Raw genomic sequence first — 21,187 nt, forward strand, 5'->3', positions numbered from 1 at the left:
AAACCATCAGCTTTTGAATCATCAAATTTTGAATCAAATCCCAGCTCTGCCATCATTAGCTTCATAACCTCAGACCCTCTCTGCGTCTCAATCATTAACTGTAAAAGACTGCTGTGAAGTTTAATAAGACACCTAGGATCATGTCTACTGCTGTCCAAAGTGTGGCCTGGCCTAGTACCAGTATCTGCATCACCTGGAAACTTGTTAGAATTGCAGATTCCCAGTCCCATCACAGTCCTAATGAATTAAACTGGGACGGAGAGAAGGTAGCAGCAACCTGGTTTTAACAAGCCATCCAGGTGATTCTGATTCACAAGAAAATTTAAGAACCCCTGGCTGGGTATACAAAAGTCCCTCAATAAAAGGCAGCTGTTCTATCATATTCGTGTAGTATTTTACAGCTTACTGATTTGCTTTTTCATTCACACTACCGTCTGCTTTGCTCAGATTTGCATTCTCTTTGACCCAGTAATTCCACTTTGCAGAATTTTCCTAAGGAAATAATTGGAGATGTTCAGAAAGATTTACTTGAAGAATTAATCATGCAAGTGAAAATTTAGAAACTAATGTCAAATGAACAATATGAAACTGGTTTCATAAATTATGGCACACCTATATAATGGCACACAGTGCAGCATTTTAAAATCTTACCGTAGATCAGTGTGTGCCAGAGCAAGCTCTGAGAATCACCTCCATCCGAATCTTCTGGGGTGCTTCTTCAAAAGGCAGATTTCAGATTTATGAGTCCCCAGATGAGATTATGAATGAGAATCTCTGTGAGTGAGAGACTTCAGAATCTTTATTTCCCGCATGCTCCCAGGTGAGTGGTATGCAGCCAAAAGTTTTCAAATGTTTTAGATTAATAATAATATATGGAAGATATTCATGGTGTATTATTGGGCAAATGAAAGTATGTTTTAAAGCAATATTTAAAATATCTCAATAACATAGGCACCGTAGCCATATATGTAAAAGACCAAAATACATATGCTAAAATGCTAAGTAATTATTTCTGGACAGTAAGATAGCAATTCTGGTGATTTATTTTCTTCTGTTCTAGATGTTTTGCATTTTCTGTATGTATAGCTTTTCTGTGAGAAAAGTAAAACCACATAATAGTGCATGTGTCATTGAACTATGGAGTGGGAACTTCATATTTTATTAATTTTTAAAAAATTTTTGTTTTCAGTAGAGACAAAGTCTCACTAGGTTGTTCTTGAACTCCTGGACTCCAGAGATCAATCCCAAAGTGCTGGGATTACAGGCGTGAGCCACCATGCCTGGACTGCTTGAGGAGTGAAGGGCAAGATAAATCCAGAATTAAGCTATGTATTAGTCTGTTTTCACACTGCTATAAAGAACTGTCAGAGACTGGGTAACTTACAGAGGAAAAAAGTTTAATTGACCCACAATTCTGCATGACTGGGAAGGCCTCAGGAAACTTACAATCATGGCAGACGGGGAAAGAAGCCCATCTTCCATGGTGGTAGGTGACAGAGAGCATGTGAGAGTGCAGGAGAAACTATCATTTATAAAACCACCAGATCTTGTGAGAACTCACTCACTATCATGAGAACAGCATGGGGGATACCGCCCCCATAATCCAATCACTTTCTTCCCTTAACACATGGGGATTACAATTCAAGATGAGATTTGGGTGGGGACACAAATCCTAACCATATCAGGCTGTAAACAGTGACTCCTCACCTCTGCCCAAGGGATGCTGAGGCAGTCAGCCGTTCATTAGGCAATGCAGGTGACTAGGCATGTTGCTGACCCCATCTGTAGTCCCCGGATAATCACTGGGGGCAGAAAGACAGGAAATCAGAGCATTGTTGGCCTGGCACAGAAGTTATGGAAGCTTCTGCGGAGTTCTTTTATAATAGGAGAGTTGCCCATCTTTCACGAGCCCCTTAAAATGTGTAACAATTTCTTCTTGGAGTTTTGTAAGCGAAGTCCGGAAGGACAATGGAACAAAGGGGTGAGGAGCTTGCTCATCCACTCTCATGATCTCCCACCCCTCCACTCTCTGCTCCCCAACCCCCTTCAAGTGACTACAGCCATTTGGGCAGGTAGTGGCCTGGGCTTGCAGGGGGAGCGGAAGCTGGGTGCACACATCCCATGCACCAAGTGGCTGGGCAGGCCTGAGCTACCTGGGACTATCTGCACTCACCCTGTGAATACCCCTGTATCAGAGAAAGCATGAAATTAAATAGCAAGTAAGAGACCCCATGACAGGCCAAAAGAGAAAGAAAGGAAATCTTCTGCCCCTCTCCCCACCACCACTCCTGCTTTTTGAAGGGACTTTGAGGGGTTTTCTTGTGTGTGTTTTTACTTGGGCTCTGCAAATTAAAGTAGCAGTCCAGATGAGGACTTGTAGGAGTCTTAGGGATCGATGCACACATATCAAAGAAATGAAAAGAGAGGTCTTATGGGAAGAGGTTCCTCCCTTGGTAATCATTTCTGGTCTGTCTGAGAAAATTAATGTACTGCAGAAGGGCGTATCCCTGAAGGCACCACAATGTAGAATAAATTGTATGGTTAAGTCAGGAGTATTTTCTCGGAAGGGAGTCTCTAGTGATTATAGACCAGGACACAGCCCTACTTAATTATATGCAGTACAAACAATCATTCTGAGTACTCTTTTCATATTATACATGAAAGAGTATTTCATATGTGTGTATATACACATATATATGAAGCCAGGACTAATTAGAGAAAGTATCGGGAGTGTGACAGACAAGTTCTTCAGCTTTTGCTAAACAAGATTGAGAGGAAAAACATAATTATCAAAAAGAGCTGAGTTCACCTTTCTTTCTAGAAATTATCTTTCCAATAGCTTTCTCTTGTTCTCATTTTGGGAAAAGAGTTAAAAATAAAAAAGGAAATAATGAATTTCGCTTTGTGGAAAGCACACTCTAGCACTTTGTTCATTAGCATCTGGAAAGTCCAGGGCACTCATGCGCAAACAAATTACAATGCAAATGCTTATTAATGAAAAATCTATGATATGCGTGTTTATAAAAATCAATTACACTTCACGCCAATTTCTAAATTACTCTCACAGAATTAAAAAACATTTTAAGTTTCTGATAAATAAAAACTTGGTGTTACTCCTCCATAGAAGTGAGAAAAATTCATTAAACTCCTGAGTCCTGCTGGTTGTCTCGGTGAGGGCCAAAGAGAGTTTAGTAATTACTCACATGTGGAAAAACGGGTGTGCATGTGTTGGAAGGAGGTGCCTTTTGGACCCAAACCTTGGCCTGGTTTCCCCAAACCTCATGGACTTCTTGTCTTCCTCTAACAAGAGGATTAGCCAGGGTCCTCTTTCCTATTTACATGCAATATAGATACATATATTAATAAAATGTGTCCAGTTGCAAAGAAAACGATGTAGATTTAGGAGCTGGCTTAAGGCATAGCTCTGCTTCCTCTCAGGGTTAAGACACAGCTCCATGGCTGGATCTGGCTGAAAGACTGGTAGAATAAGATTTCCAGACAGTTCTCCCCTTGGACCCAGGCAAATGGTATCCTAGCCTGAGGTGCCTGCTTTAGTTTTAAGAGGAGGGAGACCCATGAAGTGAAAGAGTCATGCCCACCTGGAACCAAGGCACTCCCTTCTAGTCCATACTTTGGGCACCTTGAACTCTGGATTTTCTCTCCCGAATACCCTACCCCTTCCACAGCCTGTGTGGGCTACTCTTCAAGTCATAGCATTACAGCTGTTAACTGCACTTCTAACCTGAGAAAGTCCAAAAGGCAACTCTTCGCAGGCTCCCGGGTTGGAGGGACAATGTTCATACACATGAGTGTGCATGGGGGTCAAGTTGCAGGACTAAGCAGCAGCTAAGAACATAAAAGATACAAACTATGAGTTGGAAGGATGGAGGCCTTCATCTGTACACTTGTTGCACCACCTGCAAACATCAGAGATGGATCTGCTGCCAGGAGACCACATGTGCAAGGGCCTGAGTAACCTCCTAGGCAGAAAACATCTTAAAGGAAGAGGGAATGAAGGGATGATTGTGAAGGCAGCATAGGGTCTACCCCTTAAATTTATTATTCATAATGATGTGAAACTCAGCCCACTTGAAGCTAAAACTTATTGAATAGCATTTGGTTTAACATAACAAATGTTCACTAGGCTGGCCGCGGTAGTTCACGTCTATAATCCCAGAACTTCGGGAGGCCAAGGTGGGTGGATCACTTGACCTCAGGAGTTTGAGACCAGCCTGGTCAACATGGTGGAACCCTGTCTTTACTGAAAAATAAAAAAATTAGCCATGTGTCATGGCACGTGCCTGTAATCCCAGCTACTCGGGGGACTGAGGCAGGAAAATTGCTTGAACCTGGGAGGCGGAAGTTACAGTGAGCCAGGATCGTACCACTGCACTCCAGCCTAGGCAAAAGAGGGAGACTCCATCTCAAAAAAAAAAAAAAGAAAGAAAGAAAAGAAAAAATGTTCACTAAACTACCGAAGTTTCCTGACCTCTTACATACAATTCAATCATCTGGAGATTGCTCCCTGTGAGATATTGAATATCCAGCCATTTAAACCTATGATATGGCCAACCGATGCTGCCAGAGAGGACAGATGCCATGCTAAGGACTAAGAACGGGTCCACTATCAGCTGTCTCCTCAGTGCTTTTCTTGATAAGCACAAGGATATCTCTCTGCTTGCCTGAAGTTTCACCTGTCATTCTTTGGGTTGAACTGATAGCAGCTAAAACATGGGACCCCAAATTTCAAGCTTTGGTTAAGCTGAGAGCAGAGATGTTCTTCTCAAAGGTAGTATGGAGGCAGACATAGGTATGGAGAAAGAAGAGTGCACAACTTCATAAAAGCACTCAGTACCTGACGGGCACTCAAACAAAACAACAGGAAAATCCCAGAAATGAGACAGGAGGGGCAGAGACAACCAGGCCCCATCCATAGACTTGCCCACCACAGACCCTGTGAATCTGTATAATTTCAGTTTAGGTTTAGTTGCTTTAATTGGCAGAGAAATGATGCTCTCTATGTGGAAGGAACCAGAAACAAACGTTTTTTAGTTCATTAAAATTTTCACCATATTGAAATAGGCTCGTTTTCAGTTTCTTTCCTTTTAAACATGTATGTGGTGTTTGGGAGCTATATCTCAGAGTCATCTATGTGATAACGTCACTTTTATGTTAACAGTCATTTGGTACCAGGAGTGTTTTTTGAGTAATTTCTTTGTTGAGATATAATTCATATACCATAACATTTACCCCTTTAAAGTGTACAATTTAGTCATTTTTAGTACAGCCACAAAGTTATGCAACTTTTCACACATCTAATTCTTAAAATGTTTATCATCACCCTGAAAGTCCCATTATCCATTAGCCCTCACTCGCCATTCTCCCTCTCCTCTCAGCCACTGGGAACCCATAATCTACCTTCCATCTCTATGGATTTGCCTGATCTGGACACCTCATACAAATGGAATCATACAATATGTGGCCTTTTGTATCTGACGTTTCACTTAGAATAATGTTTCCATGGTTCGTTCGTGTTTATAGCATGAATCAGTTCTTCATTCCTTATTATGCTGCATAATATTCCATTGTATGAGTGTATCACGTTTGTTAATCCATTCGTCAGCTGACGCACATGTGGGTTGTTTCCACTTTTTGGCTATTATGAATCATGCTGCTATTAATATTCATATGGCTAAATGTGTGGACATATGTTTTTAATTTTCTTGGGTAGATATGAAAAAGTGGAATAGCTGGGTCATGAGTGTATTTTGTTTTTGTATCTTTTAAAATCTTAAAAAGGGGAAGATGATGTTTCAAATGATCATCTGAATGTTGGGTTTCCACATTCCACCAGGAAGTCATATGGTATGAGTATGATCTCTCCTTCTCTTGGCTAAAGGAAAGTTCCACATCCCGTAGAAACCACTGGTTGTTGAAACGAATCTGAACAGACCTTTCTCTCTCTCTCTCTGTCTTTTAATTTTCTTTCTTTTTTTGATTTTTAGCAAATTCTCCCAGATTCTGATATATATCTTTTGATAGAAATGACTCTGGTACTTTCCCCAACTTACTTTCTATGGAGCACTTTCCTAAAACAAGATTTGTATTTAAATATTCGTCCTTCTAAAAAGTATTTAACAGTGTAAGTTCTGCAACGTTGACAATGGAAACATGGCAATGTGCCCTTGTTTGACTATTAAGGAATTGCTTCCAAGCACCACAGGACCTTGAAGACCAAAATAACACAATTAGTTGGAAGGTGAACAATGGCAACTTACCAGGTGTGGTAAACACTTTTTATCCAAGAAGATCCTTTATTCCTTCTGCATGCACATCAAGAATGAGAGAATACATAAACCACATATTTGTTAATAAGATGTGCATTGCATTTTTGTCCATGTAAGCAACTGACTTGATTGTACACCAACTAGTTGAAAATGAAATATTAAGTCACAGGGGCCACTTAGCATCAAGTCATTTAAAAATAATAATTTCATGTTATTTTTGGTAGACTTTTCTCCCCTTAAACTTGTTTGTGGACATAGCTACAGTTTGAAGAAGAGAATGCTTCCTCAGAAATGTGCTACATTGATAAGTTATGCCATAAAGAGGCAGAATCTATTTTTGACTTTTGAATTTGACTATTGTAACTGATATTTCTCACTTTCCGTGTGCGTCATCATAGTTTTTTTCCCCGTAGGTTTTTTAATCCTTTCCGGTTTTTCCTTGTTTTTTTTTCATGTTTGACCTCCTAATTCCTGAATCACCAACTTCACCACTTGTGATTGTTTTCAAACTAATGTATGTCACACATACGTTTCGGGGATACATCCATCAGGAGAAACATGAAATGCCAGTACAAAGTCATCTTTCTAATTTGTTAATGCATGTCTGAAAAATACAGAGTGTGAGATGAGTATAAAAATAACTTGAAACAGAAGGCTGAGAAGCCAGAGGGAGAGAAAATACACATAATAAGTAGTTTGTTGATTCTTTTCCCTATAAACTAACCCACATGTCACTGCCTGCTATGGGGTTTGTCTAGTGCCTGCACTTTCACGTTTCCACCCGCGGAGTTCCAGGCCACTGATTCTCAGGATTCATGCTTGTCAGTATTCATGCTTGTCATGCATGCAGCATGTTCATTTCCTGGCAACCCTTCTAAGAGATGGAATATTGTAGCCTCATTCTAATCACAAGTTTCCTCGGGAAAATTCCTTGGATGCTGTGCAAACCACTCAAATTCAATCCTTCAACAGAGACCACTGAAATGTATGACATCTGCAATTATGATTTGTATTTGTGGTCCTTGTGATTTGTATGAATATCAAGCATCCAACATGTCAGAATGAGTTTGCTGTGTAAACAATGGCACAAATGAGATGTAGGCTTGGGCTGTGTACAGAGCTGTACAGAGCTTTGCACATGCCACTCTGCGTAGCAGAGAAGAATAGGGTGACACAGTCTGTATTTTTCTCAGTTCAACTAAGCAGACATTACTAGGCACAGTGTGCTCAAGATACGGAGGGATTATAAGAATAACTTGTTTCTGAGGAGCACAGGAGATAAACTAAAAAAGAAAGGTCTATTATAATAGAGCAGTAGATACATAAATAGCTGCTGTGATGGTATAACCTGTGCATATACATTATTAGAAAATGAGGAATTTATTATGTGGAAATAATCTGAGAAGATTTCATTACAGGGTTAATTGCTAAGCAGACTACTGTAGGAACTATGCAATTTTGTTTGTTGAAGTAAAGAGAGAATGTCTTTTGAACTGTGGATGAAGAGTAAAAGCAGAAGGGTAGAAAGTAGCCAGGCATGGTGGCTTGCACCTGCAGTCCCAGCTACTTGGGAACTAAGACGGATCTTGAGCCCAGGAGTTTGATGCTGCAGTGAGTTATGATTGCACCTGTGCACCCCAGCCTGGAGACAGAGTCTCCAGTGCAGTCCAGTGCAGTGGTGTGCTCTCGGCTCACTGTAACCTCTGCCTCCCGGGTTCAAGTGATTGTCGTGTGTCAGGCTCCTGAGTAGCTGGGACTACAGGTGCACACCACCATGCCTGGCTAATTTTTGTATTTTTAGTAGAGACGGGGTTTCACCATGTTGGTCAGGCTGGTCTGGAACTCCTGACCTCAGGTGATCTGCCTCCCAAAGTGCTGCGATTACAGGCATGAGCCACTGTGCCTGGCTGAGATCCTGTCACTTAGAGAGAGAGAGAAAAAAAAGAAGAATGGAAAGTAGAAAGCCCTGGCAATGTAGTTTGAAATTTAAAACTCATCTATTCTACAAGTCTCCTCTAGTTAAAGGAGGTCATGTGACTTAATTCTGGCCAAAAAGTTAGCAGAATCCTGCTAGGTGTCAGAGTGAGACAACTTTGCTATCCCCATGTAGAGCAGGTGTGGCTGGCCGTGACCTTCTTCGGCTTATTCCTGCCTCAAAGGGCATGGCGATGGGGTCTGAAGCTGCAGCGGCTCTTCAACGTGAGGGGAAGGCCAGAGAATCCTCCAATGCTGCTCCCAACATCTGGGTCCTCTTTTTGAATATGAGAAAAAGAACTCTTCTTACTTATAAGTCAGTTTTTTTTTTCTTTAATTTTTGGAAGCCAAGAAAATTCCTAAATGATATCCTTAGGTGAGTTTTTGGCCAGGAATAAGCTGCTTATATTACAGCTGTATTTGGTAAAAACAAATTTTAAAATAAAAAGTGCCCGTGATCATAGAATTACTTCATGAGAAAGCCATGCTTTATATCTCTCAAGTGTATTCCCTTGAAGAATCACAATAAAATAATTATATATCTCCATTTCATAATTTGTGGCTAAAAGTAGATTTCCTGATCTTTCAGCCACATTTTGTCCATTAAGCTTCGCTATCTCGGACAAGCACATCTAAAACCCTCTGCATGGCTATGAATTTAATGTCAGCTAGGATTTCAAGAGACAGGTACATTTACAGCGTCATTTATGTTCCTTTAGTTTCTCTTCCAACCCCGTGAAGTAACCTGTTTCTGCTGGCTTTTTTTTTTTTTTCATATTTAGAAGATTATTTTATCCACTCCAAAATCTAAACTTTTTGCAGTGTCTTCTCAAATTTTATTAAATAAAGGTGGTTTACAAATTCATACTCCCTAAGCCCTTCAAGAATTGCTTTCCACCAATTCCAGTAACTATCAGCACTGGGTAGGGAGAAGGAGAGCATATCTTGAAGGCTGGCAACTTTTGTCAGAGCATACATAGACTATGAAAACCACAAGGAGGCCAGGTGCTCACGCCTGTAATCCCAGCACTTTGGGAGGCCAAGGCAGGCAGATCACTTGAGGTCAGGACTTCGAGACCAGCCTGGCCAACATTGTGAAACCCTGTATTTTTAGTCTCTATAAAAATACAAAAATTAGCCGGGCATGGTGGCAGGTGCCTGTAATTCCAGCTACTTGGGACACTGAGGTGGGAGGATTGCTTGAGCCCAGGAGGTGGAGGTTGCAGTGAGCTGAGATCAAGTCACTGCACTCCAGCCTGGGCAACACAACGAGACTCCATCTTAAAACAAAACAAAACAAAACAAAACAAAGGCCGGGCATGGTGGCTCACGCCTGTAATCCCTGCACTTCGGGAGGCCGAGGCAGGTGGATCATGAGGTTAGCCTTCCTGGCTAACAGGGTGAAATCCCGTCTCTAATAAAAACACAAAAAATTAGCCAGGTGTGGTCGCAGGCGCCTGTAGTCTCAGCTACTTGGGAGACTGAGGCAGGAGAATGGCATGAACCCGGGAGTTAGAGCTTGCAGTGAGCCAAGATCATGCCACTGCACTCCAGCCTGGGCTACAAAACGAGATTCTGTCCCCCCCACCCACCAAAAAAAAAAAGAAAAAAAAGAAAAAGAAAACCACGGGGAACCATTTGGGCTAATGGATCCCATTACTTGTTGGTTTTCAAAAGCTTTGGGGGCACTTTTTATTTTTTATTTATTTATTTTTTTTTTTGAGACAGAGTCTCGCTCTGTCGCCCAGGCTGGAGTGCAGTGGCCGGATCTCAGCTCACTGCAAGCTCCGCCTCCTGGGTTTACGCCATTCTCCTGCCTCAGCCTCCCGAGTAGCTGGGACTACAGGCGCTCGCCATCTCGCCCGGCTAGTTTTTTTTTTTGTATTTTTTAGTAGAGACGGGGTTTCACCGTGTTAGCCAGGATGGTCTCGATCTCCTGACTTCGTGATCCGCCCATCTCGGCCTCCCAAAGTGCTGGGATTACAGGCTTGAGCCACCGCGCCCGGCCTGGGGGCACTTTTTAAAAATAAAAAGTCTGAGATTCATCTCCAGACATTCTGACCCAATGTATGAGGAGTAAAGGCCAGAAATACGTATTTTTATTTTATTTATTCATTTATTTAAGACAGGATCTTGCTGTCACACAGTCTGGAGTGCAGTGGTGCAATCATGGTTCACTGAAGCCTCTACTTCCCAGGCTCAGGTGATCCTCCCATCTGAGCCTCCTGATTAGCCGGGACCACAGGTGCACACCACCATGCCCAGCTAACTTTTTTATTTTTTATAGAGCTGGAGTCTCACTATATTGCACAGGCTGGTCTTCAACTCCTATTCAGGATGCTGAGGCAGGAGAACTGCTTGAACCTGGGAGGTGAAGGTTGCAGTGGGCTCAAGTGTTCCTCCTGCCTCAGCCTCCCAAAGTTCTGAGATTATAAGCATGATCCACCATGCCCAGCAAAATACATATTTTTTAATCTTTCCAAATACTCATCCAGATTTGAGGACCACTTACCTAATCCAGTGCTTCCCTGGATGTGCACAGAGCACAGCTAGGGATTTTGTTAAAATGCAGATTCTGTTTCAGTAGACCTCAGGCTGGCCTAACAAGCTCTCAGGTGATGCCCATTCTGACAGTTTATGAAGCACACTTAGAACAAGGAGAATCTAAGCTGCACCCCACCTCTATACTTTTGTGCTATAGAGAAGGAAACTGAGACTGGGAGAAGTTAAATGAGTGGTCCAGATCATACAGGCATGCAGTGGCAGCATGAGGATCAGAAACCAGGTCTTTTAATTCCCAGTCCAGACTCCTCTGCACTATTACACTGACTCCAGCAAAGAGGAGCCTGTGAGACCTGTTGGTGTTGATGAGGACTGAAGAACATGAAGCTGCTTTGGTTCACTCTTTTGTTTTATTATGGGCCCTTTGAATAGCTCATGATCTCATTTTCCACCCCTCTTCAACTTCTCTCTCCACCTCATACCTAACCAGTGGTGTGCTGGTAAATGCTTAACTACTGACTTTCTGGAGGAAAAAGAAAAAAGATCTGATTTGTAACATTTGCTGACCTCCACGGTATAAATACTCCTACTATGGTTAACATGAAGCTGGAAAAAGATGCACACAAACAGCTCTCATGAAGTAGTGGAGGCCAGCTCCTGCACACCATTGCATCGACGTGTGCATTGCATTGCACACATTGCATCCTCTGACCCAGAGCTGAAGCCACAGGTCAGGACAATAGCTGAGTCCCAGCCTGACTGCAACGAGTTGGTACTTGGCTAGAAGAAATAACACTATTGCTTTTTAACCAAGCCAACCTCTAGTGTAACTGGTAAGATATATTGATTGTGTGTGTCTTAGGAATGCTAATACAAAGAAGAGAGGAAAGATAATGGAAAAAGCATCTGCTCATAAAGTAACTGAAACCTTTAGAGGCCAAAAACAAGCAAACAAAAATCAACAGATAAATCCCAAAGTGGACAAGTGTATAGAGAGATGCTTTTACTTAGTCAAAATACAATCAAAGAACACTGGATCAATTTGGAATTCAAGTTGACAGTATTGGCTGGTTGCTTCCTGTGTTCAGAACATTTAGCGAGGTTCTTGCACCACAGGTTTTCTTTCCATGGGGTCTTATTGCAATTTTCTTTTTCTTTTCCTAGGAGGAACTACTTCTGCCAGGAGATTCACTGGGGAAGATAAGACAAACAGTCGCCTATGCCAGTGCAGAAGTGACTGCATTCCATTTGCCACTGTCCCCCAGGTATTAGGTTGGTGCAAAAGCGACTGTGGTTAATGGGGAAAATTGCAATTACTTTTACACCAACCTAATAATTTATATTTTTTAAAGTAAAGTTTCGCTATCAAAAGAGATTCATTGTAGTAAGCAAATTATACACTTCTAGAGAGAGACTACACAGTGATTCACAGCAGATGACATCGTACTGAACAATAACTAAAGTCTATATAACAGAAAGTTTACATTGTTTAGACAAGTCACACAAAGAAGTGCAAACAACACCATTGCTGTTATTTGTTAAAAATGGTTATACATTGCATAGAAGTGTTATTTCCCCCATGTAATTACTGAACAATGAAAGTAAAGTGCCAGAAAAATAAGAACAATAAATATGGACTTTCAACATGGAGGAAATTCAGATACCATAAATATTTCTATCAAAAATGGCATTGTTATACAAAAATTAGCCAAGTGTGGTGGCATACACTTGTAGTTCCAGCTACCTGGGGGACTGAAGTGGGAGGATCGCCTGAGCCTAGGAGGTCAAGGCTGCAGTGAGCCTGGGTCTGGGTTACAAACTGAGATCCTGTCTCAAAAACAAACAAACAAAAAATGACCTTGTGTTTCCCTTCGATTTCTATTCTCACCTGGTCTCTCTCCCTAATAAAAATTCATTTTACCAATGAAAAACATTCTCCTCACCCACCACCTAAATGTTTTTACCACTCACTAACCCTCTCGGGGAAAGAGAAGTGTTGTTCTCTCCCATTATCTAATTTAGTAAATAGTGCACAGGATCAGAAACCCGGCTGCTGCAATAAGGTGGATTGTTTTTCTCTTGTTATCAATCCCTGTTTTCACTGTGACAAGCCAAAAAGGTAATGAAAATCCAAAGATAAATTTTGTTTGAACTACATTTAGCAAAACTAACAGATTTAGAAGCAGATAACCATTATGAAGTAATCTTATAAGACACATAAGCAAAACCAAATATGAGGGTCTAGGTGGTGGCTCATGCCTGTAATCCCAGCACTTTGGGAGGCCATGGCAGGCGGGTCACTTGAGGACAGGAGTTCAAAACCAGCCTGGCCAATGTGGTGAAATCCGGTCTCTACTAAAAATACAAAAGTTAGCTGGAAGTGGTGGCACACACCTGTAATCCCAGCTACTCACGAGGCTGAGGCAGGAGAATCGCTTGAACCTGGGAGGTGGAGGTTGCAGTGACCCAAAATCATGCCACTGCACTCCAGCCTGCGCAACAGAGAAAGACTCGGTCTCAAAACAAAAAAACAAAAACGAAACAAACAAACAAACAATATGAATAAGTTCAAATATCTTCATATAGGGATATCAAGATACTAAATTGAAAATTCCTTAAAGATTTGTCTTTAACTTAGCTGGTAAGTCCTAGACCAGTGGTCCCCAACCTTTTTGGCACCAGGGACCAGTTTCGTGGAAGGCAATTTTTCCAGATGGGACTGGGGGTTGGAATGTGGGGGATGATTTCAGGATAAAACTGTTCCACCTCAGATCATGAGGCATTAGTTAGATTCTTGTGAGGAATGCACAACCTAGATCCTTCATGTGCACAGTTCACAATAAGGTTTGCGCTCCTGTGAGAAGCTAATGCTGCCACTGATCTGATAGGAGGCAGAGCTCAGGCTGTAATGCTCGCCCACTGCTCACCTCCTGCTGTGTGGCTTGGTTCCTAACAGGCCACAGACTGGTACCAGTTAGCAGCCCAGGAGTTGAGGACCCCTGTCCTAGATGTTTGATATGTTACCCACAGAATGCTAGTGTAATTTGAGAGTCTATTTTAAGCAATATTTCTTGGCCATTATATGCAAAATCCTGAGCAAGGCATTACAACTACATGTAATTCAGGAAATATAAAATAACCCTTTTTTTTTTTTTGAGACAGAGTCCAACTCTGTCCCCGAGCCCAGAGTGCAGTGGCACGATCTCAGCTCACTCCAGCCTCCACCTCCCAGGTTCAAGCGATTCTCCTGCCTCAGGCTCTCAAGTAGCTGGGTTTACGTGCCTGGCTAATCTTTTGTGTTTTTAGTAGAGACGGGGTTTTGCCATGTAGGCCAGGTTGGTCTCGAACTCCTGGCCTCAAGTGAGCCACCTGTCTCAGCTTCAACCTATTCTGTTTGAACACCAGAAATATGCTAAGGATTCATTTTGAGCCATAATCTAACTCTGAATCTAAGGTAAGATGACCCAGTTGGCTTAGAATATAGCTCTAATAAAGTATTGTTCATTTATGCATCCCTGACAGTAAAAAAAGTTTGTGAATATCTTGATCACTAGAGAGAGAAATGAGAATGTGAGTGTACAAAATCCAACCTCATAATGAGAACACAGCCCTGAGCACAGGTCCTGAACAAAGGGCAGAACATCTTTTTGTCATCCTCACACTTTCTCTAAACCCCAATTTAGAATAGGTTTGTTACGAAGATCAAAATAGATGAATTGTATGGAGAATCTGTAAACCCAAAACACCATAAAGGTGTAAAGTGGTATAATTGTTATTACTGTATGTTTTTACACACCAAAAACCACAGAGTCAGCCTTTTCACAGCTCACAGCGTGAAAAGGTGTGTTTCTCCTTCCAGACCACATTAAAATTGGTCAATATATGACTTTTTAGTCTTCTTATGGTTAATCCAAGTGAATTTTAATTTTCCTCCATGGTTAGGGTTATATTTTCCCCTTTATTTCTAGAATCTTTTTGCCTTTCCTTTCTTCTTTTTCTCTGCCTCTGTATATGTCTGTCTTTTCGTTTTTTAAACAAACACCCTCCTTTCCACAGAAAGCCTAAGGGCCATTATTATTGTTGTTCAAGGGGAAAAGTGGCTCCCAAATGCCAGGCTCAATTCTCTGGCTTTCTTCCTCTTCCAGTCTTTGTCCCGAGATGCCTCACTGCATTGTTACTCTTCCAAAGTAAAATCAATCAGTTCTTTAAAAATCTTCTGAATGCCCATAATTTGATGTACTTAGTTTACTATCAGTCACTACATGATACACTTTTAATTTGGCAAGTTTAATGTGACAAATTAATTTCACAAATTTAATGTGATGTTCAAAGCACCTTGAGCTATGCAATTCAAAATAATAATTTGGACAGGCCTTAGTTTACTTTTCCCCATTTTTCTCTAATAGTGTTCAACAATTTCATATCTGCCAAATCTGAGAAAATTCTTCATAAAATTTCAGAGCTTTTGAGCCTCTTTGAAGTGGCAATATCCACAGGAGACCTGCTGTGCTCAGTTAACTTGCTAACTTGACCCTATATCCCTGCGTATCCAAACCTCTCTATCCTTTTCTCCCGGGCAAATCCCACCTCAGCCCCCAATGCTGAGTAGCTCCGACTACAAGCACAAGCCACCATGCCCAACTGATTTTTGTTTTTTTGCAGAGACTGAGTTTTGCCATGTTGCCCAAGCTGGTCTCAAAATCCTGGTCTCAAGTGATCCAGCCTCAGCCTCCCAAAGTGCCGAGATTAGAACTATCAGCCATTGCACTTGACCTGTTGGCCAACTCTTAATAGCAATTCTTCTATGCTATGGTGAAATAATTAGAAAAGACTACATCCCTAAATATTTTGGGATGCATTAATCACTGTCTTTAACTAATTAATTAATTGAATGCAAAGAATCCATTCTAAAATATACGGGAATTTTATCCTTCAACACAGACTTTCTACAGTAGGATTCAAAGACATTTTTGAAATCTTACATTACAAATTAGAAAGTAGAAACACATTTCTAATCTGATATTAAAACAATTACAGAGGAAATAATTGAAAATGTCTTACCAGACGACTGTCAGAATTGGCAGTGCTAGGCAGTCCTCCTGATTTTCATTCCAGAATAAAGGTAAGAAGGTAGATATTTTTAAAAGAACTAAATAGTAAGTTAATCAGCTGTAGTATTCTCATTTTTTTCCAGAAGTTTTTTCTCATTATCTCGTTTACTTTGGGGACCAATAACTTGTCCTCTTTTTGCAAACATGAGCAGAAACAATGAGTACTTTTTCATTTTGCCTCTAATGCTAAACAGTAGCTCCTTGAGGCCAAAACTACAGATCCATTCTCTTTCTAATCCCCAGTTCCTACCACAGTGACTGGTAATAACTTTCAGTAATTACGTGCACGATGCATATTTCCTTGTTAACTAAATATTTTACTTATTTCGATTGTAACCTATAACTTTTATAGAATCCTTGCAAGGTGACCAGAAAGCTCTTTTCTGAGGAGTGTGATTCTTGTTTGTGATATTTTTTTACTCATGTCTTTTCCTAGTGATGATATTGTCTCTCCAACACTCTCTCTCCTCCCCTCAACCCCTCCTTCTCCATCCCTGTTTTTGAAATCTGTTTATCCTAATTATAAGCTACTTAATATAGAAAGAAAATAATTTTAACAAAGGGAAAAGTTTCTTAAATGCATTACAACAATGGCAGGATTCTTCGTAGAGCTAGCAAGCACCACTTACAGTTCTTAGGAAGAAAACCGAAGCCAAAGGACATCATCTAACATGGAGAAAGACCCATAGGGGAGAATACTCCCAAAATTCATATCATCAACAGCAGTACGAAATGTAAAGTGATGCTAAGAGTCTGACATATACCAGCATGTAAGGGCCAGTCACACTCGTTGGGTGTCAGAGGTTACTTCTTCATTCATAACTGAAAAGTGGAAGATGATTCATATGTCTTTGCTACTGATGTAAACAAAACACGGTGGGTGGACAGCACCCCCCGAGGGAGATGGAGATGTGGGTGATTGGGTCAATAAGGAAGTCACTCTGCCAGCCTCCTCCTTCTTCCCAAATGTGCACAAACTGCACCTTGTAAGGTGTCCAAGGACAATGACTTATTCCATAGCAGGTGCAAACACTCAAGATTTCAGTGAGTATCAACCTCAAAAAGCTTAGGTGCTGAATCTAAATTCCACAGTCTGTCGACCTGACACTGTCCTTTCTTCAGGTATTTATATGGCCCTGGAAAAAGAACGAGTTCCATTACATAAAAGGAATTACAAAAATAATGCACCCAAACTCCAGAGAGTACTTACAGTCTTGCATCATTTTGCAATAGTTTCAGTTTCAGATCTGCATAGAATGTTGACCAGGGATAAGGATTAACAAATCTTAAATGTAAGCATTTTGGGTCTTTTATTTCCTTAATTTCATTGAAAATACCTGTGTCATTGACCCTTTTTAGGTATATCATTATATGTATGCTCAGAGTTGACTTCCAAGAGAGTAAAATATGGCAAAGGATCATTTTAATCCAGTCGTTATCTTTTATTTATACCCAAATTTTGTAGATCTTATATGACAATTGATTTCTGCTTTATCTGGTTGTATGATGAGGATGAGTTATTTTTTAAAAACACAACTGTTACTTACAACTTAAACATAATTTGGACTTCATAAGAATTGTCCTTCTTTCAGGCTCATATTTATGCTAACAATGTTCACAACTATAATAGAGGAAAAAAAGATTTTAAGGACAAGAATGTTTCTTGAGAATAAGTGAACACCGCTTGTGACCTGGTATTTTTTGGAAGAAAGGAAGGTGGTGTGAAATGCCCCTCTCATTCCGAGGTTCTCTGGAAAGGGCTGTCATTCACAGTTGCCTGGGCAAGCCTGAGCAGGACACATGTTTGGTGACTCAAAACATGCAGGTAAGAGTAACTAGGGTGGAACGATGCATGGCCACCATTTCAATTATGTTGGGCTATCAAAACTTTCTTAGGCAAAAGATTAAACATGTTTTTCACCAATTGTAATGGTGCTTATTTTGTTTTTTTAAAATGAGCTATTGTTGGTGTCTGTTTCTCAGAAACATAACTTACTGTAAGAATCCACACACAGGCTTAGTCACACAGCCCACCCTCCTTTGTGCATTTCAGATGAACAAGAGGCCTGTCTACAGAGCATTTGCCACTGAGTCATTGCACTCCGCACACAGTGAGCAATGAGCAGTAAGTGACCAGGAAGATGACAGAATCCCATCATTGTTTTGGTATTTAGAAACTAGTAAACAGTGAAATCTTGTTTTAGTTACAAATAAAAACAAAATATTCCATTCCTTTCTCTTCTTGAGGGTGTGCACAGGTGGAAGTGAATGTACTCTTGTATAAGGACACATATCCCTCGTTATTCAAATAGGTATGAGGAGACTCCAGAGGGCTGTGTTCTTAAAATCTATATAGGAATAAGTAGTAGTTGCCAGACAGGGTTATTACCAAGGAAACCGAAGGCTGAAGTGCATACAAATCTGCACACTGATGACTTTGTTTGACTTTTGGTTTTCTCATTTTAATTACAGGATGCTCTGTAGCCTTACTATCCCTTAGCCTTTCCTCTACAAATATAATACTCATAGTAATTCATTAGTTTTCTATGACATTGAAATGAAAATTATAGGTATAAAAATTAGGTTCACAAAAATCTTCTGGAATTCTTCTGCTGAGGATTTGTCTACTCTCTCCTATTTGTTCAGTTATTTAATCATTTATTTTCATCAGTATGGGCGTGTGGATATTTATCTTAGACTTTGAGTTATGATCCAACAGCACACTATTGATTGATTGATTAATTGATTTGCTTAAATTGCTTCAGTTTTGGCCATTGGGAACTTTTTCAGTCATGTGTCTTTTTGACATATTCCTATCACCATGGGGTTTTTTTAAAAATTTTTTTATTTTCTGCTATCATTTGAGTGCCTCCTTGCCTTCTGGAACTATAAGATGCTGCAGTCTCATCTCAGGTATTGCCTTCTCAGTCCTAAAATCAGCCATGTCTCTAAGTAACCATTGGAGAATGGTATTAGAAATCAAGATCGGGGCTGGGAGTAGTGGCTCATGCCTGTAATCCCAACACTTTGGGAGGCCGAGGCAGGTGGATCACCTGAGGTCAGGAGTTCGAGACCAGCCTGGCCAACATGGTGGAACTCTGTCTCTAAAGAAATATAAAAAATTAGCCGGGCTTGGTGGTGGGCACCTGTAATCCCAGTTACTTGGGAGACTGAGGCAGGGAATCACTTGAACGCAGGAGGCGGAGGTTGCAGTGAGCTAAGATGGCACCCTTGCACTCCAACCTGGGCGACAGAGTGAAACTCCATCTCAAAAAAAAAAAGAAAGAAATCAAGATCTTCTTGCTACTGGAATGTTGACAGAACAGGGAAATATATATGTGTGTTCTAATAAGTATATGTACACATATCTATAAGTATTTATATATGTAGTTATTCGTATCTATATTAAGCTAAATGTGAGTGCATACAGATGTCTCAACTCTAATCCTATACCACATGGATCTTTCTAGCCTCTTTCCTGTCTTTGTATATCAGCTTCCACTCCAACAGTGAGAAACCTAGCTCGCACCATTCACCATCCATTCATTTATTTGCTCAATACCAGTACACATGAATAATGTCCTCAAAATCAAACTGTACTCCTGAGATGCAACTTTATTGATGAGACTACAGTGCTTACATACAGTTCATTTTGCCTTTAGTCTTGTAGTCCCCATTCATTTCAAAAGTTGTTTAGGTAAGCAACTTTCCTCCCACCCCCTTCAGGGAAATTATTTTATACATCTGTAATATACATAGATTATTTCGTCATAGCCTGCATTCCATTGTGGGATCCCGTAATATCCTAAGTGATTTTTTTCTTTAATTTGTATATGTTAAGGTTCACGAAAAGCAGTTTTTTGTGCTGTAAGGTTCTTCTCTCCGCTCAAGGACTCTGGTGTAACTCCCCACCCTGTTAAGTATGGACTCCATATAGTGACTTCCTTTCCAAATAATACAGTATGAAAAGAGTGGGGCAGAGGGTAACTTTACAACGGAGAAAGCTGACAGACATTACCTCAGCCAGGTGATCAAGGTTAACGTCACCAGTGATGTTGCATTGATAGCAAGTACCTTTGACGTGATGTGGTGAGGATGACACTTTACCTTTGTGATCTCCTCCAAACCCATAACCCCAGTCTAATCATAAGGAAAACACTCTAGAAACCCCAATTGAGAGATATTTTACAAAATACCTGACCAAACTTGCTCAGAACTGTCACCGTCATCAAAAATAAGGAAAGTCTGAGAAATTGCCACAATCTAGACAAACTTAAGGAGACAAGATAACTCTATTTATTTATTTGTCTATGTATGCATGTATGTATGTATGTATGTATTTTTGAGACAGAACCTCAATTTATCACCCCGGCTGGAGTGCAGTGGCACAATCTCTGCTCACTGCAACCTCCACCTCCCCAGTTCCGACGATTCTCCCACTTCAGCCTCCTGGGAGTAGCTGGGATTACAGGCGCGCACCACAATGCTCACTAATTTTTGTATTTTTAGTATAGAATGGGTTTCGCTATGTTGACCAGGCTGGTCTCAAGCTCCTGACCTCAGATGATCGGGCTGCCTCGGCCTCCCAAAGTGCTGGGATTACAGGCATGAGCCATCACGCCCGGCCAGATAACTCAATTTAATGTGATATTCTGGACAGGTTCCTGGAACAGAAAAGGGACATGAGGTAAAAACTATGGTTATCTGGCCAGGCGAGGTGGCTCACACCTGTAATCCCAGCACTTTGGGAGGCTGAGGCAGGTGGATCACCTGAGGTCAGGAGTTTGAGACCAGCCTGGCCAATATGATGAAACCCCATTTCTACTAAAAAATACGAAAATTAGCCCAGCATGGTGGTGGGCACCTATAATTCAGCTATTTGGGAGGCTGAGGCAGGAGAATTGCTTGAACCCGGGAGATAGAGGTTGCAATAAGCTGAGATTGTACCATTGCACTCCAGCCTGTGTGACAGAGTGAGACTCCATCTCAAAAACAAAACAAAACAAAAACAAAAAACTATGGGTATCTGAATACAGTATGGACTTTGGTTATTAATGTATCAATATTGGCTCATTGGTTTTGACAAATGTACCATACTAATGTTAACAATAGGAGAAATTGGGTGAGGGGTGCATGATACTTATCTTACTTTTCTGTAAAGTTAAAAGTTTATTTTAAAAAATAAAGCAGAAAAAAATAGAGCTGATGCCTTAAGGAGAATGGCATTTGCAAATCTGAGGAAAAAAGGAGACTTAGGGATTTTGCTTCATTTGAGTTATAAAACATATTTTTCCTACTAAGAAATCTTCTAGG

The 21,187-nt window shown here is 40.8% G+C and overlaps 1 long non-coding RNA gene across 2 annotated transcripts in view; it reads left to right on the forward strand.

The window, feature by feature from the left end:
* Positions 1 to 21,187, forward strand: part of LOC126952899 (uncharacterized) — a 50,299-nt gene that overhangs the window by 24,078 nt on the left and 5,034 nt on the right. The window contains exons 3-5 of one of the 2 annotated variants that reach the window (XR_007725064.1): positions 11,928 to 12,028; positions 17,467 to 17,699; positions 17,928 to 17,999. This is a non-coding gene — a long non-coding RNA (uncharacterized LOC126952899). The remainder of the gene's footprint in view (positions 1 to 11,927; positions 12,029 to 17,466; positions 17,700 to 17,927; positions 18,000 to 21,187) is intronic. The other variant, XR_007725063.1, reaches the window with a different exon arrangement.

This window comes from Macaca thibetana, chromosome 4, assembly GCF_024542745.1.
Source record: "Macaca thibetana thibetana isolate TM-01 chromosome 4, ASM2454274v1, whole genome shotgun sequence".
Taxonomy (NCBI): Eukaryota; Metazoa; Chordata; class Mammalia; order Primates; family Cercopithecidae; genus Macaca; species Macaca thibetana.